We start from the raw sequence: 23,518 nt of genomic DNA on the forward strand, positions 1-23,518 counted from the left end.
CAGACACCATGCAGAATGTTAGAGAATGGCGACCCTGCCAGGATGGTAAAATACCATGATTGAAGGTCGACCACATGCCCATCTAGATCAGAAAAATATCCTGTTAAAAAATTTTTGTAATAAAAATTTTTTTTCAAAGGCATAAATAGTTGAAAACAGTAGCTGCAGTGATAGATAGTAAGAAAGTATCCAATAGGAAGTGAGACATTCTAGCAGAGACAATAGCATAATTAAGTTACGAATTTTAATATTGTTAGAATTAAGTTTTCTCTCCAATGCAAGCGCACAGGTGGCGGATACATCGTTGAGAAGTTGGTTCTGACCCACCAAGTAAGTGAATGGATTGTCAGTCTTGGGTATAATAAGTGTCAAGTCGTGTGAACAAAAAGTTTATGAAACGCGTGAGATCGTATGAGCGCATGTTGACGTGAAGTAGTGCGCGTGAATTGCTTTTAAAATAGAAAATAAGGGATTCGGAAAGATTAGCAATTACAGTACAACAAACGATGCAGTATCGCGAGAAATAGGACAGATAACGCACCATAACGAGGATAAGGTACGTCAAGGAATAGAAAACGTAAGTCAGCATACGACAGAGGAGCAGGAAAGTAGAGAGAGACAGTCGATGAGGAATCTTACTTGCGTCCTGAACACGTAGAACCCATAGTACAAGTAATCAGAGCTCCCTCACCACAGAGTACAAGGAATTCAAGCAGAAACGTGTCACGGCACAGTTCAATGCAATCGGTTGAAAACCAACACTTGGGCGAAAGTACAGAGCACAGGACGTCGGAAGAAAACGCAATAGGACCCACCAATCTCGCACAATTATTACAAAAAATGACGGAAACCATGACTAGACAAAATAAAGAAATTGCGAACCAAATTAAAATTCAGAATGCAGAAACGACGAAAAAAATGGCAGAAATCACGAGACAAATGCGTGAGATTAAAGAACAAAACAAAAAAATTCAGTTACACCTAAGTCATATTGAAGACGAGGCAAAAGAATCTCGAGAAGTAATAGGAAACTTAATAACAGGTCACAATCAATTGAGAACAGACATTGACGAGGTACAAGCGGACGTACAAACATTGCGTAATGACATTCAGGACGAGATCAAAACCTTACGTAACAACACCTAGGGAGAAGTCAAGAAACTACAGAAACAGATAAACGTAATTACTCGACAAGCAGCAGGTACAGCGCGTGAAATTGTTGAAAACAGTGTGTTACACAAACGTATCACAAAAGCAGCGCTGAAAAGATATGATAATCGCATAGTCAAAATAGAAGCGCAGACGAAGCAACAATTTCAGAAATTGCGAACAGAGTTGTTGCAAACTATTGAAGAGCGTAGTGAACAGGATCGAACAAGCACTGAGTCTGCAACCACATCCGTATCTGAAACAACACCGGAAAAACGAAGGTATTACGCATTTGCGATTACAATCACAGGCGGAAAGTAACATACGTGAAATCAGACAGCCTGCACAGCAACAAACACGTTTCGAAATTCTTGATAAACAAACGGCACCACAAACACGTGCAGAACCACAAATGTATGTTTTAAGACGGTCTGGATCGTGCAATGAAGCGGCAAGATTAGCCAGACAAGATACCGAACCAATACGTGACAAAGGAAAGCCAGGTCGCGAAGAGTACAGTGCAATGCATTCAGCTACACGTTCACAACCGATGGAAGAAAATTATTGCGTACCACTCCAACGATACTAAGCAAGGGTACGCGAAAGTTACAGTGGACAATATCGAATGGATCTACCACAACCGGAAAGAACGACGGGAGAAATGATCAGAAACAGAAGTGGCGAAGAATCGCGAATTTCATATGGAACTATGACGAAGTACGACAACGATTATTTCCTCACAGTTAGAAAATGTCAACACTTTCGAGACGGAAACTCATTACATCCACGAACTTTTATTGATCAATTCCGAGTAGGATTACCAGAACACTGGACTCCAGCACACAAATTAGACTGTATATGTGCACACATGTCAGGAACAGTCGCAGAAACCATGCAGAATGTTGCAGCGACATGCCGATCGTACGAAGATTTCAGAGAGAAGTTTCTCTCACGATATTGGTCCAGCGAAGCACAGAACAGAGTGAAGTACGAATTATTACAGAACCAATATTTTGAAAATTCAGGAGAGAAGAGTCCCGTGAAATTTTTCGAAGTAATGGCAAAGAAAAATAAATGCTTAGATGTACCATACAGTGACGGAGAGTTGATTAAATTATGCGCGATGAAGTTACCATTGAAATACCAGCAATCATTAGTAGGTCGCGGAGTCAATGACGTCGAAGCATTTAAAGGAATTCTAAGTGAACTAGAGTTTATATTTTCGGAAGATGACGCAATAAAAAGACGAAGCGCACGTGAAAACGAAAGCAAAAAGCAGTGTAACCCACAAGACAGAGTACGAAGAAACAATAATTACGAACCACGTGATAACTTCGCACCAAGAAACGACAACAGATTTCAACAAAAAAACGGTTATGGATTTAGAAGAGAATACGGCAATAACTATAATTCACCCAGGAACGGCAACAACTATTACAGAGGGAACAATGACAACCGGAACGGGTACTGGAGAACCATAGCCCGACAAATTATCAACAAAGAAATCAATATCAACAAGCGGAGCAAGAAAAGAGAATATAGATAGAAGAGGTGGAGGTAAGACCACCAAACCCCGAAAAACGTTCGAATTGACAGCTAAGCGCCCATGCCAAAGAGAATGACGCACCGACCCAGGATAATTGCAGCACCTTGAACAGAGAAGAGAAGAAGGAAGAAACAAAATCACAGGGACCAGATGAAAACAAAGACAGGAAAATAACAATATCGTGTTGGGACGAAATTAATTGGGAGAATACTGACGAGGAAGATGAATTACCAGGGGCATGCACAACAACTGTAGGAGGAAAGGACGAAGTAATGAGTATTGCAGAGCTATTTGAGACAGAAACCAGAGAAAGCGAGTTCAATGAGGATAATGTGCAGTCGACAGAAGTTGAAAATAAGTTACTATTGAGCACACAACCCAATGTATATAATGAAGGAAGTTATGAAGCGATAATTAGAGCATTTAAATGAGATTATGTGGAAGTAGCGATGAAGAAGGAGAAGATAGACGAGGATGAGGAAAAAGTAGAGGATGTTGAAGAAAGCGTAAATGAAGGAAGAAATAGAAAGAGAAAATAAAAGAGAGAGAAGTAGCAGTCGAAGCTTATCCTACAGAAAATTCGAATTCACAAGGGAAATTCCTGAAAAGACTCATGTATGATTCAGTGGAGGATTCATTGATGCAAGAGGAAGAAGAACAGAACCAATCCTTTCAAATTCAACCAATTGTGAAGGCCATGGTAAAGCATATCCCAGTCAATATTGCAATTGATAGCGGAAGTGAACTGACCGCGATCTCAGAAAATTTATTCATGCAATGTAATGCCAATGAGGAATTGCCAGTTCTGAAAACATGTAAGATTAAAGTAATAGGTCCTATTAGAAACAATGCTGCGGAAGTTACGAGACAAACAAGGTTAACTCTTTCGTGCCAAGGTCAAAAGATCGAAGCCAACTTCATGATTATACCCAAACTAACAGTAGATTTGATTATAGGTGCTGATTTTTTAGATGAGAGATGAGCGATAATAGATATGGGGAAAGGTAGCGTAATACTCGGGAATGTCACACTTCTCTTTGAGCAAAAGTTAAAATTAGAAGAAATACCAGTTATAAACAAACAATTAAGAATGATGCGAGATAAAGAGGATGAAGAATTAGAATGGTATGCACAAAAGGGGGAATCGCCTCAACTCATGTTAGAAGTCCATAAAGAAATTGACAAAAAATTTCAAGAAGTTCAAGTAAACAATTAGCAAAATATTTCAAGTTTATGTTGCAGATAAGATCTTCAGGAGAAAGAAGAATGAATAGAGAGGAAGGTGAGGAAAAGAAATTAGTTTCAATAAAAACAAAAACAAAAATAACACCAATAGTAGCATAGATTAAGGTGAAGGGATAAATCGTAGATAGTCTAACAGCATGAAATACTAAAATACTATTCACCACGACACTACATAAAAATAAAAAACGAATTTGAAGATTCTTGTAGAAGTTAAGACACAAAATATCTTAGAATTGTAACATGAAAAGGGCGCCGAAATTTGAAAAGCTTTTTAAAAAGGCGTAAACCAATGTAGGCACTAGATGTATGTTAGATGATTATAAGTAAAACTTTTTGTAAGAAGCATTGTAAAAGCTCCAGCAAGAAGCAAATGCAACGACCCACAAGTTGCAATGAGAGAATTTTCAAGAAAAAAGAGGATGTAATTAGCAAGACACGATTCCTACAAGGCAGAAGCATCAAGAGAAGGGAAAGGACAGCGAGACCAACAAAGGGCACTTGTACCCAAAGTCGGCAGTAAATCTACTGCTAAAAGGGACCTATGCAAGGACAGACAAGCAACCACAGGACTTTCGCCGCTCATAAACCCCGGGACGCACTGACTCAGCGGAGCGAGCAAAAAACGGCCTGACAAGAAGACCGCTTGGGCAAGCCACCTCTGGCAAAAAATATGTGTAAAAGTCACACTAATGCTATTAAACAGCACGATGATGCACGAAACTGAAGAAAACTTCCACAAAGTAGAACTGACAGGTCCAAACAATTTATCAAACTGCTACTAAGACGAGAACTTCAAAGCGACTAGTTATCAATAAATATTCCCATATCCTGCCCAGAGAAGAACCAAGAATCAAGTAAGAAGCAGAGAAAAAGCAGAAAGAACAGAAGTTGAAGATTTGCAAGATTGATACCAAGAAAGAATATGGGTGAAGACTAGACGACATACCTTCCCAAATCCCTATCCTATTGTAAACAAGTCGTCTGCGAAGTATTACAACGAAAAACGACCGCTTTCAGCGACACATAACGATGACTTTCACATATACAAAGCCAGTAAACCACGAAATTCTGCACTCTTAGCTCCATTCCATTATGGGACCTCCACAATAGCAACACACAGTTGCAGAACCAACAAGGAACGACGAACGAAGCTGTACATCAAATACTTGCCCACATCCTTCTCACTCAAGTCCATCATCTTCGTGCAAAAACATTCGCCAACCTCATGCTTAAACATTCATAGGATTGTGTGAATGCATGAAATCAAATTATGTGATGTAGGAATTGTGCAAAAGAAATGTGTGAAAAACTAAATAAGTTAAGCACACCAGACAGCTAGTAAACTGCAAAATAACAGTCATTGACTATGGACTTAAGTAAAAAATAGACTATCGATAAAAATAAGTCATTAGTTCTGAAATAGACAGTATATAAAGAACAAAAGTAAGGCATAATAAACACTAAAACTGTATGCCACTTATTTTCTCCTCATAAAAATAAAAGAATAACAATATTTTACTTATTTTCTCCTTACAAAAACAAAGAATAAAAAATTATCTTGTTGGATGTTTTCCCTTTTTCTAACATTTGTACCATTTGTTAGGATAATATCTCAATACTTGTGTATGTATATTTCTTTGTCAAAGCAATTCTTGGAAATAATTCTTATTTGTTAGTGTAACAATGTTGAAATGAGTGTCTAGAAACAAAAACATTTTACTTGTACATGATATTTAGAAAATGTGTTAGGAATAGATTTTACTTAATTACTACACTTATAAAAAAAATATTTCTAAGAAAATCGATGTGAAAGACACCTCACTTTCGATTACAAACTTATTAAAAAACAAACTTCACAGAAAGAAAATAATTAAAAATTAATAATGATAATAGCATAAAAATATTCTTCTCTTGTCAATATAAACATACTTTTGAGAATAATGTTGAAGAATATAAAAATATAAATTAGTAATACAAGCTAGCATAGAACTAGAATAACGTGGCTGAACAGTAGGCAACAAAACTTAGATAAAGGAATAATTTTTGACTGACTTAGACAACGATTCAATCATTGCCTAACTTCAGTGCAAAAATTAAGTTCGAAGGGTGGTGATATGTAAGGTATCAGACAAATACAACACGTTCGATGTAAACCCTGACATGATAGCAAATCCAGCAGTATGTCACATAGCTCTGAATAAATCCTGACATTAAATTAACCAAAGTAATATGATCAACGAATGAGCAAATGGAATACCACAGACTAACACAAGAACGCCTAAATGCATGTCATACCTTCCCACCGTGAAACAGAAGCAGTTCCGAGGGAAGAAACGAGAACAGAAGCCGAGAGCAGAACCGTGTTAAGCTAGAAGGCCCTACGATAAGGGACGGATGGACACCCACATCGTCAGCTGACTGCTAGGGCCACCCCCCAGCCCTCCAGAAGAACAGTATAGATCTTACGATAACACTGAACGGACCACACCAGCTGAAAGTATTAGCGTGAGACCAAACTCGTCTCTGTTACGTTTCAAACGTTAAAAACATTGCCCCACCACAAAAAGTATAACGTTTCTCATTGGATAGACAGAATTTTTGTAGGCAGAGCTTATAGTTAACATTGAGACCCTGATTGGTTCAAAATGGTTCAAATGGCTCTGAGCACTATGCGACTCAACTTCTGAGGTCATCAGACGCCTAGAACTTAGAACTAATTAAACCTAACTAACCTAAGGACATCACACACATCCATGCCCGAGGCAGGATTCGAACCTGCGACAGTAGCGGTCACGCGGTTCCAGACTGAAGTGCCTTTAACCGCACGGCCACACCGGCCGGCCCCTGATTGGTCAGTTGAAAACACAGCCAGATAGCTTTTTTTAAACCAACTTCGGTAAGTTGTAGTAAGGAGAAGTTAGGTGGGAGTTGCTTCCGAGACGGCGAGATGTGTGGAGCTACGCCGCCCGCCGCCCCCTGACGCTGCCTAACCAACAACAAGGTGATGAACGCACGTGATGCCACATAAGGCTTCACTCAGAACTGCACAAGTCTCATCTGTTACATCTCATTTTTGCATAATACTAATGTCAATCGTCAATTAAAGCTCATGGCATTCACATTTGCTACTAGAAGTTAAAATCTTAAATGCGATGATTTTTCTGTTATATAATTACTGAGAAGCCACATCAGCCACTGTAATTTATGACAAGTTAAGTAAGTAATTAAAGATAATTGAGAGTCTCTGTAGATCATTTTTGATAGTTTTCTCTTTTATGAAACTTAATTTAAACCTAAATTACAGATGTGATATGGCATAGGTCATCCTTCGATCCATTGTAAAACTTGGCAACCCATTCAGGAAATATTCGTTCAAATTTTTGTTGAACACAGTTGGTTTTTATCAGCCTGTATTAAAATATTTCGTTTTATCAATAGTACAATTTATAAACAATGTTTTGTGAGTAGAATAAAATTTCCAATGGTAAACTTAAATGCTTTTTCGACGTGATTTTACCAGCTAACTTAAAATAGGAAAGCCTTGAACCCCTTCCACTAAATTTAGTTAGTATTAAGATTCTTTTACAGGGAGTGCAGTGGAACTGACGCTGAAATCATTAAGTATTTGATTATATCATCGCTAGTCTCACTGAACTCCTCTAAACTCTACATGACATGTGTGGTCTGGCGTTTCCTTACCAGCAATAGGTCCCAGGTTCAAACTAGTCAATTCCCTAAAAAACACGCTCAGAGCGTCGTTGCGCGAAAGTGGTAGGAAGACACGACTTAGAACAAACAGACACCACACAGAATGTTAGAAATTGTTCTGCCCTACAAAATTATTGCCGCACTAATATTTTGAGTTAGACCATTTGCTTATTTGTGCTCACAGTCCAGCTTTTTTCTTCTCTCAGCATCTATTTCTTTGGATGCTTGAATATTATATAGCTGTAATGCTGAAACATGCAGTACCTTCTCTATACGAATAGATTCGCCTTTTCACTAATGAGCACACAAGTCAAAATACCTTTTCTGTGTATCGAGTTAATTTCTTCTCAAATTTAGGTTCGCAAGTAACATTGGTTATTATCACTATGGAGTCCAGCCATACCCCCAGTAGCACATTCCCTCGTCCTGCACATCGATACAACCATTCCTCGCCCCTCTCATTCGTAATTTATTCATCGTTTGAAGCAGGTTGTAAGCCGCTATCTCTGCTATTGAGATTTAGGTGTATATTTTGTGAAGACATTTCAGAATTAAGGAAGTAAACAAATTATGATATTTAACAGATTAGATGTACTTTTCGTTCCAGTTGATCCATAGTGAAGAGATATTCTGAGATGTGGAACATGTATGATTTGGTAATATACCTTCCACAGATCTCAAATGTAATTGTCCTTGTGGACGTAGAATCGATCAAAAATAACTCTTGTACATATTTGCTTTTAAAAGGACATAATACTTGTCACCAAATATTAAATCTTCAATAAAAATAGGTGCCTATGATGATTCTTAGGCTATCGTAGCCACGCATCGTCAAATAAAAAAATGAAATACAAAACATTTTACAGAACTTCTTTAAAATGATCGCATAAAATTTATACAAACGTCAGTTTGTGGAAATATTCACGTTATGAAATATTATTAACACACTCACACATTAATCAGTTCTGCAAAGAAATTTATCAATAGAGAAGAAGGAGCTGGCCACCAATAAATCCTTTACACTCTTCTCAAGCTGAACTTTATTATTAGTTAAACTTTTTGTGGCTACTCGCTTGTTATTGAAAATATGTATTGCTGAATAGTGAACACCTATCTGAACCAACTTAAGTGACTTTAAATATTTGTGGAAATTAGTGTTTGTGACGTGCAGTTTGATAAATTTACATCATTGTCTTTGATTTTATCATTTCCAGTCACTGATACACCACATCGTTGCAATAGTGCTGATACTTCAGATAATGCTGGTGGAGCTTCAGATGTGTGGGATGCTTACTTAATTCCTGTTGCTGCTAATGTTGTTGGGCGGATACTGTTTGCAAACGGTTGTTGTGGTGACGTTGTAAGAGCAAGAACGGTACCAACCGCTCCAAGTGGAGTGAGATAACGAGAATAATCAGTGGCTGGATAGATAAGGGTGTGCAGGAGTAAGGAGCAGGAAGGAAGCAGCTGGAAGAAACATGTGTTTGATGCTAATTAGGTTAACAAAGCACCTAAAGAGAAGAGGATGGTGTAAATGGATATAGACTATTGGCACTTCTGTGAGTCTGAAAAGAATTTCATTTTATGCGTATTTGCGCAGACCTTAAGATCGAACGTGGGGCTGCTAGCGAAATTGCTTCAGATCGAAAATGCTAGAGGGAACAGACTTTTTGGACGGTGAAAGGAAGTGAGTTATGTCTTGCACTGAGGACCGTTGAGAAGAAACTGATTGTCCTGGAAGAAGCATCAGCTGGGCTTACTGGGACTGTGAGTCCAAGATTAAGAAGTGATGGTTTGAGTTTTAATTTCCGGTATTACGTAGATTGGAACTGATTGCGGGTGTTGCCTATGGGAGAGCACAGAAGTTTAGCGCAATGATTAAGGTTATGAAGTTCCTTACAGAAGGGGTCGGTGGCCAATTTTTTGCAGTTTTCGTGACGATGGTATTAGTGTTTGAGGATCAGAAGGCTTTAGACAGTTTTAGAAGGATCAACTTCTAGGTTTCATGTGGTGTATGAGTGTGCTGTTGAGAAGGAGGAAGTTACGAATGAGGATTTTTAGAAAACACGGACGAGGTAGATTTGACCTGCGTCATTTCTTTTGTGAAGGGCTTTACATATGCTATGTAGGATATTGGATAGCGAAGCTGTAAAGGTGCCTTCGGATTGAGACTACTTAAGGAAATGATCTCAACAATTGATCTCATTGTATGTGAATCTTTTCTTGGTGTGAGTCGAGTGATATTTAGGTTTATGGTCTACTTCGTTATTTCAAACTAGAAGTTTCTGTAATGAAGATACCGAGGATGTGGTCGCAATCTATGTGACGGAATGGGAAAGATTATTGTGGAATTGTCATCCATGGATTCGATTCTGAAATGATCTGTGCTTTCTTGTAGTCAAGGATTGGAATTTGGTCGGTAATCTGAGGCTTCTAACATATACACATCAAAAAAAAGTTTTGCATCCCCCCGGTTCCCAGAACTCCTGAAGACAGACGTTAACTGTGGCTATTGTATCACAGACACAGTCCCTTTGTTCAGATATGTCACTAAACATGCCCAAATATTAAACAACCATGCATGAGCAGCGCCTATTAGACGGAGGGGTCAGACAGCCGATCAGATCCAGTCATTCCACCAGGAAGGAGGTACACGGCTCGTGTTGTCTGTAGTTCAACCATGCCTAGACGGTCAATACCGCGGTTCGATCACGTCCACATTGTCACTTTGTGCCACGAAGGGCTCTCAACAAGGGAAATGACCAGGCGTCTCGGAGTGAACCAAAGCAATGTTGGTCGGATATGTAGGAGATACAGAGAGACAGGAACTGTCGATGACATGCCTCGCTCAGGCCGCCCAAGGGCTACTAGTGCAATGGATGACCGCTACCTACGGATTATGGCCCGAAGAGACCCTGACAGCATCGCTACCATATTGAATAATTCTTTTACTGCATCCACAGGACGTCTCGTTACGGCTCAAACAGTGCGCTTTAGGCTGTATGATGCGCAACTTCACTCTCGACGTCCACGGCGAGGTCCATCTTTGCAACCACGACACCATGCAGCGCGGTACAGACGGGCCCAACAACATGCCGAATGGACCCTCAGGATTGGCATCACGTTCTCTTCATCGATGAGTGTCGCATATGCCTTCAACCAGACAATAGTCGAAGACGTGTTTGGAGGCAACCCCGCCAGGCTGAACGCCTTAGACACACTGTCCAGCGAGTGCAGTATGGTGGAGGAGGTTCCTGCTGTTTTGGGGTGGCATTATGTGTGGCAGACGTACTCCGCTGGTGGTCGTGGAAGGCGCCATACCCGTTGTACGATACGTGAATGCTATTCTCTGACCGACAGTGCAACCATATCGGCAGCATAATGGCGAGCCATTCGTCTCCATGGACTACAACTCGTGCCCCTATCGTGCACATCTTGTGAATGACTTCCTTCGAGATAACGTCATCGATCGACCAGAGTGGCCAGTATGTTCTCCAGACATGAACGCTATCGAACGTGCTTGGGATAAATTGAAAAGGGCTGTTTATGGACGACGTGACCCACCAACCACTCTGACGGATCTACGCCGAATCCCTGTTGAGGAGTGGGACAATCTGGACCAACCGTGCCTTGATGCACTTGTGGGTAGTATGCCACGACGAATGCATGCGTGCATCGATGCAAGAGGACGTGCTAATGGGTATTAGAGGTACCGGTGTGTACAGCAATCTAGACCACTACCTCTGAAGGTCTCGCTGTATGGTAGTACGACATGCAACCTGTGGTATTCATGAGCAATAGAAAGGGCGAGAATGATCTTTATGTTGATCTCTATTCCAATTTTCTGTACAGGTTGCGGAAGTCTCGGAACCGAGGTGATGCAAAAAATTTTTTGATGTGTGTATTTTAGTGTCATTCACAGTAAGAATGCCAATAACGCCTCCTAATAATAAAAAAAATTATAACTTGGAAATTATTAGAAATACAAATAGTGGTTTGTTGTAAAACATTTAGAAAATCTCAAAAATGTTTTTTTTTCATTTGTTGCAGAATTGCCTTGTAGTGCATCAAAATGGCGACAGACAAGGAGAAGGCGCAATGTATCACGTGGTACGCAGAGTCCATATCTCTGACAAGGTACTGCAGAATTGTTGGCACCAGTATTGCAGGGCTCCACCGGCATAAACAAGCATTATGAGATGTTCAAAAACTTGAAAGATATATGCAATGTTAAAGAGCTTTCTCGAAGTGGACATCCCTCTGTGTCTCAACACGTGATCACAGAGTGCAAGCAGTATTTCAACGAAGTCCCAAAAATGATTTCGTCGGACATCACTAGTCGAAAAAAATGGTTCAAATGGCTCTGAGCACTATGGGACTTAACATCTGAGATCGTCCGTCACCTAGAACTTAGAACTGCTTATACCTAACTAACCTAAGGACATCACACACATCCATGCCCGAGGAAGGATTCGAACCTGCGGCCGTAGCGGTCTCGCGGTTCCAGACTGAAGCACCTAGAACTGCTCGGCCACACCGGCCGGCCATCACTAGTCGAAATGTTTTTGTGGTCGCGTCTGGCTCACCCACGCGAAATGCAGAAAGGGAGATCACCTGTCGTTATGGAAATGAGCGTATGGCATCGTTGGCCGGGAGGCCTCTATTCGGGGAAGTTCGGCCGCCAAGAGCAACTCTTACTTCATTCGACGCCACATTGGGCGACTTGCGCGCTGGTGAGGAGGATGAAATGATGATGAGGACAACACAACACCCAGTCCACGAGCGCAGAAAACCTCCAACCCGGACGGGAATCGAACCTGGGCCCGCTTGCATGGAAGGCGAGCACTTTACCACCCAGCTATGCAGGCATCAACTGTCCATAATTTGTTACAGTACAAATTCAAATGGTCCAAGCACTGCGGTCAAACGATTGTTCTCTGCGGTATGCCTTCGTGTGTTCCATACTGGCCTCCATAGCTGCTGACAATCACTTCCTGGTAAGAGGCCTGGTTTCAGATGAACCAATGATCCACATTTTTTCGTATGTGAATCGCCACAACATTAGCATCTGGGGCTCCTAACACTAGCACAGCGCACGTGAACACACGCGTGATAGCTCGAATCTTACTGTTTGGTGCCGCTTAATGTACATTAGGTTGACACGCCTTTTTTTTCTCGGAGTGAGAACTATAACGGGAATTGTTTTTCTGGACATACTCGAACAGTTCCTGTGTACTTAAGACCAAAGAGCTGCAACCGTCCATCGTCGTCAAGCTTGATGATGTACACCATATCGGAGTCTGAACGCGCAGAATGTGCTAAATGAAAGCCTCCCTAAGAGGTGGAAGTACCGTGATAGCCCCATCGCATGGCCTTCCGTGCTCTCTCGATGTCACGCCATAAGATTTATTTTTGTGGTATTACGTCAAAGACCGCGAGCATAAAACACTAGTCAATGATACTGCTATCATGCATGAATAAGTGAAGCAATCAGAAGTGTTGATGCTATAATACCGACTCGCGCGTTAGTAAAATGTGTGTAAAGCACTGATCTTCTACAGCAATGAATGGAGCGCACGTTAAAATTCTAGCACAGCAGAAAAATACAGGGTGATTCAAAAAGAATACCACAACTTTAGGAATTTAAAACTCGGCAACGACAAAAGGCAGAGCTAAGCACTATCTGTCGGCGAATTAAGGGAGCTATAAAGTTTCATTTAGTTGTACATTTGTTCGCTTGAGGCGCTGTTGACTAGGCGTCAGCGTCAGTTGATGCTAAGATGGCGACCGCTCAACAGAAAGCTTTTTGTGTTATTGAGTACGGCAGAAGTGAATCGACGACAGTTGTTCAGCGTGCATTTCGAACGAAGTATGGTGTTAAACCTCCTGATAGGTGGTGTATTAAACGTTGGTATAAACAGTTTACAGAGAATGGGTGTTTGTGCAAAGGGAAAAGTTCTGGACGGCCGAGAACGAGTGATGAAAATGTAGCACGCATCCAGCAAGCATTTGTTCGCAGCCCAGGAAAATCGACTAGCAGAGCTAGTAGAGAGCTGCAAATTCCACAATCAACTGTATGGAGAGTCCTACGAAAACGGTTAGTTATGAAACCTTATCGTCTGAAATTGGTTCAAGCACTGTCTGCAGCTGATAAGATTAAAAGAACCGATTTTTGTGATTTTATCCTTGCTCAGATGGAAACAGATGAATCTTTCGTTTCTAAGATTGTGTTTAGTGATGAAGCAACTTTCCACACTAACGGGAAAGTCAACCGTCACAATGTCTGTATATGGGGCACTGAGAATCCGCGGGAAACAACTCAGTATGAACGTGACTCGCCTAAGGTGAACGTTTTCTGTGCCATTTCAGCCAATAAAGTTTTTGGTCCCTTTTTCTTCGAAGGTGCTACTGTAACTGGACTACAGTATCTGGAGATGTTAGAGAATTGGCTGTTCCCTCAGCTCGAACAAGAAGCACAACAATTCATATTTCAGCAGGATGGAGCGCCACCACATTGGCACTTATCTGTCCGTAACTACCTGAACGTCAACTACCCGAGGCGATGGATCGGTCGCCAGGCAGCCCGTGACAGAGCACTTCATCACTGGCCTCCAAGAAGCCCTGATCTAACCCCCTGCGATTTTTTCTTATGGGGGTATGTTAAGGATATGGTGTTTCGGCCACCTCTTCCAGCCACCATTGATGATTTGAAACGAGAAATAACAGCAGCTATCCAAACTCTTACGCCTGATATGTTACAGAGAGTGTGGAACGAGTTGGAGTATCGGGTTGATATTGCTCGTATGTCTGGAGGGGCCCATATTGAACATCTCTGAACTTGTTTTTGAGTGAAAAAAAAACCTTTTTAAATACTCTTTGTAATGATGTATAACAGAAGGTTATATTATGTTTCTTTCATTAAATACACATTTTTAAAGTTGTGGTATTCTTTTTGAATCACCCTGTACTTTAAGATCTGCTTAACATTTTACAACAAACAACGATTATTTGTCTCTAATAGTTTCTAAGGTATGATTTTTGGAAATGGTAGGACTTCATGGACACCGTGCGTATGGGTTATTATGTGGTTGTGGATAGGAGCATGTGTGAGTGCTGAAAGTGGCTGCTATACAGTTCAATGCTGATGGAACTTCCTACAGAAACTGCTAACCGAGCACTTACTGTTGTTGTTCAGACTGGCAGCTTTGTAATTTGTCTTTCTGTAACTGATGATGCGTTTAAGACTGCTTGTCCCCTTTCTGGTGCTGCCGTCTATGTTGGTGTAGAGGCAACGAAACGAAGAGTGCAGTTGTGAAAGTTCTGATGCTGGGTAAACGGCCAGTCTGGGAGATGGTGAGGGAATTACGTGGTTTGGTCTTGTTGAAGGATTGCTGATAGTGGATCTGCGAGCTGTTACAAAGAAGAGGACGAGGTATGTGGTATGATGACCTCGCTTGTACAGACAGTGGGCGTCGATGATTGAATAGTATACGTAAACGGTAATGGTGCACGGGAGATCCACTGATAAGAGCAGAAAGGTAGAGTAACGGTGACCGGCACACTGCAGTGCACGGGTAGAGAAAATGGCGATGGCGATGTAACTATGACTACGGAATGAGCGACGGTAAGTATTCATCTTCGTGCAAACGCAGTTGACGGTGTCGATATGTAGCGAAGTCCTCTTGTGGGGCTATGAAGTCTTGTTCCGTTCTTGGAATGGCTGCGACTTCGTTGCGAACGGAGAAAACTATAGGTGGCTACCAGCTCCTTAGCGATGGCGATAGAATTAAATTACTGAAACACGAGTACGTACAGTTGAATATTCTCACCAAACGAATGAAACTGTTTATGACACTGAAAAGTTTCACAAATGGGAAACTTCAATCTGAGTACGGAGCGTTCACCCCGCAGCAATGGTCTACTGTCATCTGAACTTATACATCAACGTCTACACATACATACATACTCCGCAATCCACTGTGCAGTGCGTAGCGGAGGGTACGTTGCACCACTACTACTAGTTTCTTTGCCAGTTGCACTCGCAAATAGAGCGAGGGAAAAACGGCCATATATACGCTTCCGTACGATCCTTAATTTCTCTTATCGGCGTGGTCCTTTCGAGGAATGTTAGGTGACAGCACTGAAATCGTTCTGCAGGCAGGTTCAAATGCTGAATTTTCTCAGCTGTTCCTCGAAAAGACTGTCACATTCCCTGCAGGGATTCCCATTTGAATTCTCAAAGCATCTCCCTAATGCTTGCGTGGTGATCGAACCTACGGACAAGAAATCCAGCAGCCTGCTTCTGTATTGCTTCAATATCTTCCTTTAATGCGTCCTGGTGGGGATCCCAAACACTCGTCCACTTGTACAACGTAGAAAATTTCTGTATCTGTTAAGCGGTGAGCTGAACCATGAAACAACTGCGTGACCCACATTTTAATGGTTCCCCGTTGTCACACCTTCCAATGGAACCCAACACACAAGAATAGTTCTTGTAAAAGGTGGGATGGAAGATTTTATTTTTTTAACAGGTTCATGTGATTGTAAAGTTCGGAAAATCAAGTTTTGCCAACAAAATTTATATTGGCTAAGCTTTCTGTTGTCAATAAACTTAAAAAAAATTACAAACTTTTTAGTTTTTTAATTAATCTATTTCATGTGCTCCTAGCGCTTTGACGTCTGTTTCCTTTTTGAACTAGCATAAAATTCTCTACAAATTTGATTACTAAAACTTTTTCCTGCACCCAGTACCAAGGGCGCTACACTTCGTCAAAAAACAATGATTTTTCTAGCTTTCTGCAAAATCAAAACATACCAAGTTTTTGAGCACTTTTATTTCCGTTTCTGAACATCTCACTCTGCGGTATTCAATTACTTAGTTTGCAGTCAGGTGCTTCCTGGGCATCCATCTATTAAGGTTCGTACATTACTAGTCGAAATTAAGGTTAAGGGCATTTCATCCCTGATTCATGCACTTTCATATGTCCATATCATTTACTCATTTTGCTATATGTTAAATAACCAGAGACAGAAGATCAAACTATTATTAGATGAAAGATGGAAACCGAAATAGGAAGCTAATTATACTTGTATAAAGACACCGTGCACTACAAATGATACATAGGTAGCTTTATTACAATAACAGAGGCACTGACGTTTGCTAACGTCATTATCTCTTCTGGATGCGTAATACTTCTGACAGTGTACTTCAACCTTTAGCGTACTTGAGCTGGACATGTGAATCACTTCCAATGTACTGATGGGCCAAGTTCCTCGATAACACCAGAAATGCCTTGAGTGGTAGAATCGGGTAAGTAGATTTGATGGATTCCAGATTGACCTTTTGTTCCAACAGTGACCCAGACCCTTCCAGGCTGTTAATTTCAACATATGTTTCCTCAATAACTTTTATAAAATGTAATTCTTCTTCACTTCTTTCGTATAACAATTTTGGCACGTTTTCACAGTTGACTCCACTGCAGTTATTGCAAATGGAAGAACACTTCAAGCGTGTTTTTCTGCAGGAACATGGTCCGCCACAGCTGAATTTACATGAGCACGAAACAACGTGAAGAACTGACTCAGCTGCTGCATCTTGACTCATCACAACAGGCCTTGGACAGTGATTACTGAGAGTCCAGCCCAATTTCTCGGAGGGTCTTACAGTTTCCTGCCCAACTTTGGACCGGCTGGTAACTTCTTCAAGAATGATATTTCGCAGCATTTTTTGTGAGTGGCAACCTTGCAAGATTCAATTTGCGTTTTCTGGCACACTTGGCGAATAGCTGGTAGCCCAATACAAATCATCTAGCGTCTGGGAAATGCTGATACCTCCACTATATAATATGCATGTATATATATACACTACTGGCCATTAAAACTGCTACACCACGAAGATGACGTGCTACAGAGGTGAAATTTAACCAACAGGAAGAAGATGCTGTGATATGCAAATGATTAGTTTTTCAGAGTATTCACACAAGGTTGGCGCCGGTGGCGACACCTACAACGTGTTGACATGAGGAACGTTTCCAACCGATTTCTCATACACAAACGGCAGTTGACCGGCTTTGCCTGGTGAAATGTTGTTGTGATGCCTCGTAAGGAGGAGAAATGCGTACCATCACGTTTCCGACTTTGATAAAGGTCGGATTGTAGCATATCGCGATTGCGGTTTATCGTATCGTGACATTGCTGTTCGCGTTGGTCGAGATCCAATGACTGTTAGCAGAATATGGAAACGGTGGGTACAGGAGGGTAATACGGAACGCCGTGCTGGATCCCAAAGGCCTCGTATCACTAGCAGTCGAGATGACAGGCATCTTATCCGCATGGCTGTAACGGATCGCCGGCCGGTGTGGCCGTGCGGTTCTAGGCGCTTCAGTCTGGAAACGTGTGACCGCTACTGTCGTAGGTTCGAATCCTGCCTCGGGCATGGATGTGTGTGATGTCCTTAGGCTAGTTAGGTTTAAGTAGTTCTAAGTTCTAGGGGACTGATGACCACAGATGTTAAGTCCCATAGTGCTCAGAGCCATTTGAACCATTTTTTGTAACGGATCGTGCAGCCACGTCTCGATCCCTGAGTAAATAGATGGGGACGTTTGCAAGACAACAACCATCTGCACGAACAGTTCGACGACGTTTGCAGCTACATGGACTATATCAGCTCGGAGACCATGGCTGCGGTTACCCCTAACGCTGCATCACAAACAGGAGTGCCTGCGATGGTGTACTCAACGACAAACCTGGGTGCACGAATGGACAAACGTCATTTTTTCGGATGAATCCAGGTTCTGTTTACAGCATCATGATGGTCGCATCCGTGTTTGGCGACATCACGGTGAACGCACATTAAAAGATTGTATTCGTTATCGCCATACTAGCGTATCACCCGGCAAGATGGTAAGGGGTGCTATTGGTTACACGTGTCGGTCACCTCTCGTTCCCATTGACGGCACTTTGAACAGTGGACGTTACATTTCAGATGTGTTACGACCCGTGGCTCTACCCTTCATTCGATCCCTGCGAAACCCTATATTTCAGCAGGATAATGCACGACCGCATGTTGCAGGTCCTGTACGGGCCTTTCTGGATACAGAAAATGTTCGACTGCTGCCCTGGCCAGCACATTCTCCAGATCTCTCACCAATTGAAAACGCCTGGCCAGTGGTGGCCGAGCAAGTGGCTCGTCACATTACGCCTGTCACTACTCGATGAACTGTGGTATCGTGTTGAAGTTGCATGGGTAGCTGCACCTGTACACGCCATCCAAGCTCTGTTTGACCCAATGCTCAGGCGTATTAAGGCCGTTATTATGGCCAGAGGTGGTCGTTCTGGGTACAGATTTCTCTGGATCTATGCACCCAAATTGCGTGAAAATGTAATCACATGTCAGTTCTAGTATAATATATTTGTCCAATGAATACCCGTTTATTATCTGCATTTCTTCTTGGTGTACCAATTTTAATGGCCTATAGCATATATACGATTTGCAGTGAGCTATTTGCTTCTAAACCACTGGACCGGTTTCAACCAAACTTGATACACATTTCTCTTACTGTCTGTCAACAATCGCTGACTGGGTAAGAAGCGCGTACCTATTATATATCAGGAGATATGACCTCATAAACACTGAGATGCGTGAAAAAATGCCGGATCATGCATGAAGTGTTAATATATTTATTCTTTGCTGCTAAGACACTTCTGCAGTCGATTCTTCCTAACGAAATCCCGACACCTGGCAGCACTTTTGTGTGCAATTGGCTGTAGGCGAAAACTATCGTAATCTGTAAACGTATGACGAGGCGCTGCCATACACACGTTTTCAAAATCGCGTTGTAGCGTGATATTACGCTACAATCAGTGTATTTTTTGTTTTCATTTCTAACAGAAAAGTGGCAAAATGAATACTCGGGCAGTTCCGGGTGTGACAGCTAAAGAGATGATAAACAGTTCTCCAGCTGCTATTATTTCATCACGGGTTGCGTCTGGTTTTTTGAACATAACAAGTGCAGAGTTTTGATGTTCATGTTTTTTAATAACGTTGTAAAAGATTCATTTACCGCTTGTTCTAAACGAGGCATGAGCACAGGGAGGTCAACATGACCACACACTTCCAAAATATTTGATTGCTGTAATGGCAGGTGTTAACAATCATAATGGCAGCATCATCTTGGACCTGGTCTCCTCATTTTCTACACTCTCCAAATTCCTTTTTTAAGAATTACGATCAAGCGATTCTTATTCCATTCGTCATACACAACTTGTGGTGAGGGACTCTTCTTACCATCTCTGATTCGACTACCGTTTCAACAGAAGAAACTTTTGTAGAGTAACGAATTTTCTCAGCACCCTTTGTCCTACATTACTCTTCCAAGCAGTGGTACTCATCAAATACGTTAGCAAACTGAGATCCAAAATGACGCTGCGGGTAAGACTTTGGGCAACTGATTTGAAGGAATCATTTCAAGGCAAAATTACTTTGCGTATAAAGCACATTCAGAAAACGCCAAAAAATTGAGACCACATCCTTCACTGGAAGAAAGGCGTTGTAGAATGAAGACTCTATTTCTTTTCGTATGTCTTTCCGAGAATAGAGACACTGGATAAGGAACAAGTTCGTATTTCGGAAACGCTTTTCATTTTTCTTCCCTTTGCTTCATGTAACACATGCCAGCGATGCTATACATGCTGGTCATGCTGGTCATGCTGCAAAGTGAGACGTTCAATTCCATGTGTAACATATAATACACTTTTACTATGTGAACAGGAAATGAAGTAAAAGTGCTCAAAAACTTGGTATTTTGTCGTTTTGCGCAAACTTTGAAAAACCATTCTTTTTTACGAACTGTAGCGCCCTTGGTACTGGGCGCAGAAAAAAGCTCTAGCAAACACATTTGTAGAAAATTTTGTGGTCTTTTAGAAAGGAAATAAACATCAAAGCCAAGGAGCACAAGAAACATATTTTTTTGAAAAAAACTGAAATTTTCTAAGTTTTTGGACTACAGAAAGGTTAGCCAACACAGATTTTGGTGACAAAACTTGGTTTTCCAATATTTCCAACCATATGAACGAGTTAAAAAAAAATAAAATCCTCTGCCCCAACTTTTGCAAGCTATAGAATTTTTCCCGATACTTCTGCCTTTGCTATACCTAAAACTACGGAGCTTACAAACTCCATTCTATCAAATAGGACAGCTATTAATAGCTGGCAGATTTAAGAGTAAAAATGTTACATTAAATTACTGTGGTACACAGCCATTACAAAAGATTCATTTACAAAGGAATCTTTCATTCATTTTATTGTTGCAACCAGTTAACAATAGACAAATATTTACGTACACAAATAACAATGGCGGATTACCGTCCCAAGTTCACAGCTCGATTACATGATGGCATTGAAGGTTTACCATCGCTTCGTCGCATACTTGCAACCTCATTTTTTATGTACTTGATTCTCACGGTCTCGGCTACGATGTCATTAAACTCGAAATATTGTCGCATCAGCACATATTTTACAGTATATTTTCTATTTCTCATTGGCTACAGAAGAACTTAATACTATCAATTACGTGTTTCATGAAATAATGAATGTTTCTACAGTATTACAGTTTGTGGCGTCAGAGTCTCGTTAGACACGACTCGTTGGTGATGGTTGTCCCAGTCGGTATGTCGTGGAACGGTGACCGTCGCTCACGACAACATCACCCTGTAACTAGTAGAAAAACACAAACTCCTCGCTTGGTTTGATAATATCTCAGATACCGTTTTTCGTGATTAATGTCAATATTTCGATAGAGCAGCGTGTCAGAATGTGTCAACCGCTCTTGTTTCTTCACTGATAAACGCTGCAATTGCACCACTCGATGACGCGATGACTCCTTTGAGCTAATGATGACTTCACTTTTATTGTGAGTCCGCGACAGACTTTTCAGCTTGCGCGAACTGGCTAACTGTAGTTCTTCTTTTTATTATGCCCGGTTAGATAATGGATGTTGAATATTAATAATATAAAGCCGTAAATCTTCAATCCATCACCCAAGTCGTGGCCACATTATGGAATTGCGAGTATGTTAAGTTGATAACTTGTTATTCCGTCGTCAAGACTTTGCTACGTCGCGTGTTCAATAACTGCACGACGCAATTCCAGAGATATGATATACTTTAGCAATGTTCAGAATGCGGCGTAATCTTGGGACAAATCGATGACTGTTCACTGTTAAATAACCATGAATTCACTTTTCACTTCATAATATTCTAATAGTCAATTAATTTTCACTAACACGCATGATAATGTCTGTTCTGTTATACAGGCGACACTAAGAATTAAAGTTTGAATTCAATTTTATTGTTCCCTGTAATTAATTGTCCCTACACTGAGCACACACGCCGATTTGTCACTCAGGGAATTGCTTTCGTTTGCATCAGTAACTGTCGTTGACGATAACTTCTGACAACTTGGCACAATTGTACATTCTTCGTGTTTGCGTTTGTTTGTTACCTACTCGGAGACTAATCCTTTTTTTTCGGCGATCTTTCTTTTTCCATGTCCTTGAATGTTCGTGCTTATTCAGTATCACGAAGGCTAAGTCCCGTCACAAATCTCACACGATTTAATTTCGTCGCGAATGTCCGTATCCCGTTATCTTGCTAACGGTAAAGATGACTTTTCTTTAGTATGACTTCTGAATAATACTTCAGTCTATATCGCAAAACTTTCAAACTTCCGATTAGCTTAAAACGATCTAGTAGCGCTTACATGCATGCTACTATCGCAATAGTACTAGGAGCGACTAGATAGCAACTGAAGCTAACATTTCCATTTCCGAGTTACGTTGTAGTCACATCGAACTTCCTTTTCGGTGCGGCTACAACTCTCTTCTATGGTAAATGTTATCTTTGGCCAATTTACCATCTGGGCTTTAACCTTCGTTATTAATTATTTTGCAATTCCTTCTTTGATGTTTTTGTTCCGTATCCTATCGTATTCTTTTATTCAGTCTCTATCTCATGAAAAATATCATTATTTACATGACATTCCTGTTATCATAAGTGTAAATTTTGTCGTCAGTAGCCGCCGTCACTGACAGGATGAATAATTTTCCTACTTCTTTTACAACAAAGAGTTGTTTATTAGGGTTTCTATAATTGGGGTGTTGTAAGTTCCACTCCGCCCGTTCCCGTCGTCCACCTCGCCTTCCTCGGCCCCCTACTCACACACACACACACACACACACACACACACAAACACACGCGCGCGCGCGCGCGCGCATCCCATCCTTGCCACCAACGGTCAAAATTTATTTCACTAGCTTTAAATGCTATCATTTTTAAGTTAGGCTTTACCGTTACTGTTATTGACATTAAATGAAACAACAAGTTGACTGTTACCAGTCACCGTTTTATTTATTTCTACGACGCGTTTCAGAGGTTTAAACCTCCTTCATCGGGTGGATTTACATTTGTTAGTATGACATTTGTGTGTGTGTTGTGTTACGATTTTTTGGAGGGACTTGTGGCACTGCCTAGTGGAGAAACAAGACACTATTTCACAATATGGTTTTGGATTTCTTCTGACAAAAAATTAAACTGATATCTAATGGTAAACATAAAATAAGTAAACTAGAGTACCTCCAGTGGTCACAGGTTCCTTTCGCTGTAGTAACACATCACATGTATACTATCACATTTGTAAACAAATATGGCGTCTGGAATCTGCTGGGTGCAAGGTCCGTATAACAGAAGAGAAGACACAATCGCAAAGTGCAAAGATTATACATCGTAACAACATTATTACAGAATAATTGTTTAAAGCATTTGGAGGCGTTTGTTTTGAGGTGTCGAATATACGTGTGTGTACTTCAGGTGGCA

Source organism: Schistocerca piceifrons, chromosome 2 (assembly GCF_021461385.2).
Source record: "Schistocerca piceifrons isolate TAMUIC-IGC-003096 chromosome 2, iqSchPice1.1, whole genome shotgun sequence".
Lineage (NCBI taxonomy): Eukaryota > Metazoa > Arthropoda > Insecta > Orthoptera > Acrididae > Schistocerca > Schistocerca piceifrons.